General features: G+C 46.6%; 1 long non-coding RNA gene across 1 annotated transcript; it reads left to right on the top strand.

The window, feature by feature from the left end:
* The first annotated feature begins 3,968 nt into the window (after positions 1 to 3,968).
* On the top strand, positions 3,969 to 4,287 carry LOC139026556 (uncharacterized). Its single transcript, XR_011478386.1, has 3 exons — positions 3,969 to 4,067; positions 4,161 to 4,183; positions 4,259 to 4,287. It is a non-coding gene; the product is annotated as an uncharacterized lncRNA (long non-coding RNA).
* The last annotated feature ends 344 nt before the right edge of the window (positions 4,288 to 4,631 follow it).

Here is a 4,631-nt window from a genome sequence, read left to right on the forward strand (position 1 = left end):
GGTCTAATGTTATGAGTCTGTACGTGTGTGTCAGTAGGTGGTCTGGTCTCTGTTATATTATGTACTGTGTGTCAGTAAGTCTGGTCTCCTGTTATACATGTACATCCACGTGTGTCAGTAGGTCTTGGTCTCTGGTTATCTCTTACTGTGTGTCTAGGCTCTGGTCTCTGTTGATATATGTAGGCGTGTGTCAGTAGGATCTGGGTCTCTGTTAGTAAATCTGGTACTGTGTGTCAGTTAATGGGTGGTGCTCTGTATATATCTGTACTGTGTGTCAGTCAGGTCTGGCTTTTTAAACACTTGGCTCTGTAAACAAGTGATCCCCCCCGCCCGCACACACACACACATCACACACACCAACACACCACACACACACACAAGGCCGCACACACACAACATCATCACACCACACACACACACACACACACATCGACAGCGACACACACACACACACACACACACACACAGCACATTCACTCACACACACACACACACACACACACACACACACACACACACACACACACACACAGCGTGTTGGGGTTTTGTGTGGTGTTGGAGCCAGAGGTGGCCAGGTTGGGGCTGTGGTCTGATTGAGCGGTGTGAGATAAGCCCAGGGATTGTGGGGGATTTCCACCTGTCTGGAGCTGTGGTCTACAGGGGACAGGAGAGGCATGCAGAGTGTAGGAGGTGGAGAGAGCAGTAGTCCTGCTGCCATAGGCTGTTCCCTGCAGGGCTCCCCAGCACAGATGCCTTGTAGTCATTCTCTCTGAGCTCTAAAACCTGTCTGCTTCATGATTAGTGCTGAGCCATTAGTGCTTTTTGAGGTCGGTTTGGTTTCGATTCGATTATTAAGATTATGATTAAGATTTGGATTATTTTGGTTGAATGCTATAACAGCACAGAATCAAACAATGACCAGAAGTGCTATGATGGGAGGGACTGCCCATTGCTGCTCATCACTTATTAACTATTTATTCACATGACTTTACTGTCATCAAATATTTCACTTGTTGTGTATATTACATGTGTTTTATGTGATATTTAGTAGTTTAAAACTACAACATCACACAGTTCAGCCTGGATCTGGTTAATCTGTAGTGAAACAAGAGAAAACCCAGCTAAATGGATGTCACCACTTCCGCCAAAGTCGGCTCCTCTCCTTGTTCGGGCGGCGTTCGGTGTTCGACGTCACCGGTCTTCTAGCCATGGCCGCTCCATTTTTCATTGTTCCATTTGTTTTGTCTTGTTTCCCCGCACACCTGGTTTACATTCCCTAATCACACTACATATATATTCCCTCTGTTTCCCCCATGTCCCTGTGTGGAATGGTTTTGTTACATGTTTCGCGTTACGCGCCAGGCTGGTTTTTCCCCAGGTACCGTGTTGAACCTTAGTGTGTTTAATTGTTAAACGTATGCATTATTGTGACTGTTGTCGCACTTTGCACTTTTGCCATTTGGCTGGAGGTTTTTGACGCAGTTGCGTCCGTCTGTTGGTACTTCTGCCAATTAAAGTGTGATCACAACTCTCCGCTGTCCTGCACCTGACCTCTTACCAGTAGAGCACAACCTGACAATGGAATTCAAATCATTAAACCAATGTCGGTCAATTAGTTGTTTAAAAAACATTATTTTGGTTAATCGCTCAGCGCTATTGATGATTAAGATTCCTCACCGTTGTTCCCAAGGAATATCCATCAATCTCACAAACATCACACACACACACACACACTTCAGCTTTGACACACACACACACACACACACCACCACAGCACACACACACACACACACACACACACCACACACACACACACACACACACACACACACACACACCACCACTCTTACTTCCTCTGACATGGTCAATCCAAGGCAAAACTCTCATGCATATGCCATGGCCCGTAAAACATGACAAGTCTAGAAGAGGATGAACAGGAGAGAGAGAGTAGTAAGGGAGAGAAGAGAGAGAGAGAGTAAGTGAGAGAGGGAGGAGAGATGAGAAGATGCAGAGAGAGAGAGAGAGTAAGTGAGAGGGAGGGAGGAGAGAGAGACAGAGAGAGAGAGAGTACGTGAGAGGGAGGGAGGTAGAGACAGAGAGAGACAAGAGTAAGTGAGAGGGAGGGAGGGTAGAGAGAACATTGCAGAGGTCCGATTTCTCAGTGTGCCGGCAGCAACCAAATGAGGAGAAACAATGAAGCAGTGTTAATCAGTGTGTTTTCTCTTGGCTTGGCCCTGTAATGTATAATAGTCAAACAGCCCAGTCACACAGGGGTTGCTGAGAATGATCAGTTTACTCATCGTTGTCTTGCTAAAACCCACAGTCCTGCCAAGCCAGGGACAGATTGCTCTGGCTGGTGCCATTATTACAGAAGCAGGAATTAAACCAACCCCAAAGCAATGTGTCTTATAGGGGGAGGAAGAGAGGAGGAGAGAGAGTGGAGAGGAGGAGAGGAGGAGGAGAGGAGAGAGGGGGGAGACAGGGAGAGGAGGAGAGGGAGGAGTGCAGTGGAGAGGAGGAGAGAGGAGGAGAGAGAGGAGGGGGAGACAGGGAGAGGAGGAGGAGGGAGGAGTGAGTGGAGAGGAGAGAGAGCGTAGGAGAGGAGGAAGGAGAGTGGAGAGAGGAGAGAGTGAAGGGGGAGACAGGGAGAAAGAGGAGCAGAGAGAGGAGAGGAGAGAGAAAGGGGAGAGAGAGAGGAGAGGAGGAGAGGAGTGGAGGGGGGAGCGGAGAAGGAGAGAGAGAGAGAAGAGGAAGAGAGAGAGGAAGAGAGAGGAGAGGAAGGAGAGAGTGAGGGGGGGAGAAAGGAGAGAGAGGAGAGGAGGAGAGATTAGGAGTGAGTGGAGAGGAGGAGACAGGGAGAGGAGGAGAACAGGTAGAGGAGGAGAAAGGAGAGAGAGGAGAGGAGAGAGAGGAGGAGAGGAGAATAACAGGGAGAGGAGAAAGGAGAGAGGAGAGGAGAGAGGGAGAGAGGAAGGCTGGGACATGGTGTAGTAGACTTTATGAGGTGTAGAGGAGAGGAGAAGAGAGGGTCATTTTGAGAAAGCCAGTGCGGGGCTGGAGAGACGAAGAGTAAAGCTGAGTGGGTGGGACAATGAAAAAGGAGCCTGAAAGAGAGGGAGTGATAGAGAAATAGAGAGGGGGAGAGAAAGCAGAAGGAGATTGCTATAAGGAGAAAGAGAGAGAGGGAGAGAAGGGACATGGAGCAGAGCAATAAGAGAGATTGAGGTCATTGAGACAATGGAGGAGGGAGAGAATTGAGAAAGGGACACTGGGGAAAGAGGGAGAGATAAGATCCGGGGAAGGGAGAAAGAATAGAGGGAGAGAGCCTGAGAAAGTGTGTACTCAGACTGTGAGAATGAGACCTGTCTCCCCCATGAGGGAGAGAAGAGGGATGGAGGAGTTGGAGAGGGGGAGGAGGAATCTAATGTCGGTTGGGCTGCTCTGGAGGGGGGAGGAGCAGCACACCACACACACACCACCCGACACACACACCACACACCACACCAACACACACACACACCACACACACACACACACACACACACACACACACAACACACACACACACAACAATACGCATACACAACACCACACACAACACAAACACACACCTCCTCAGGGAGCTGATCTGTCAGACATAGCGAGTCTACCACAGAGTGGTGAAGTCTACAGGTCTGCTGATCCCTGGTCCCCATGCTGTGGGACGGACAGATTGCCAATGTCAGGCACCAGACGTCAGCTAGTAGGAAAATGGATAGTGGTGTATTACATTATTCTCTTATCCACTATCAATTTTTTGTGTTTTTAGTAGCATTGATGGTCGATATGCACATCCCTTATGATGTTGCACCTTAAAGGTAGCAGTAATGAGGTAATGGTAATGAAGGGAGCAGTAATGAGGTAGTGGTAATGAAGGTAATGAATGGTAATGAAGGTAATTGTGAGAGAATGAAGGTACGTAGGGTAATGCTTATAGTAGTATTGAAGGTAGTGGTAATGAAGGTAGTAGTAATGAGGTAGTGTAATGAAGGTAGTGGTAATGAAGGTAGTGGTAATGAAGGTAGTTAGTAATGAAGGTAGTGGTAATGAAGGTAATTGGAAATGAAGGTAGTAGTAATGAAGGTAGTGGTATGAAAGGATAATGGTAATGCTTATAGTAGTATTGAAGGTAGTGGTAATGAAGGTAATGTAATGAAAGGTAGTGGTTAATGAAGGTAGTGAGTAATGAAGGTAGTAGTAATGAGGTAGTGCAATGAAGGTAGTGGTAATGAAGGTAGTGTAATGAAGGTAGTAGTAATGAAGGTAATGGAAATGAAGGTAGTAGTATTGAAAGGTAGTAGTAATGAAGGTAATGGAAATGAAGGTAGTAGTAATGAAGGTAGTAAGTAATGAAGGTAATGGTAATGAAGGTAGTAGTAATGAAGGTAGTAGTAATGAAGGTAGTGGTATGAAGGTAGTAGTAATGAAGGTAAGGGTAATGAAGGTAGTAGTAATGAAGGTAGTAGTAATGAGGTAGTGGTAATGAAGGTAATGGAAATGAAGGTAGTAAGTATTGAAGGTAGTAGTAATGAAGGTAATGGATGAAGGTAGTGTAATGAAGGTAGTAGTAATGCTTGTAGTAGTATTGAATG

This window comes from Salvelinus sp. IW2-2015, unplaced genomic scaffold (genome assembly GCF_002910315.2).
Source record: "Salvelinus sp. IW2-2015 unplaced genomic scaffold, ASM291031v2 Un_scaffold5091, whole genome shotgun sequence".
Classification (NCBI taxonomy): Eukaryota; Metazoa; Chordata; class Actinopteri; order Salmoniformes; family Salmonidae; genus Salvelinus; species Salvelinus sp. IW2-2015.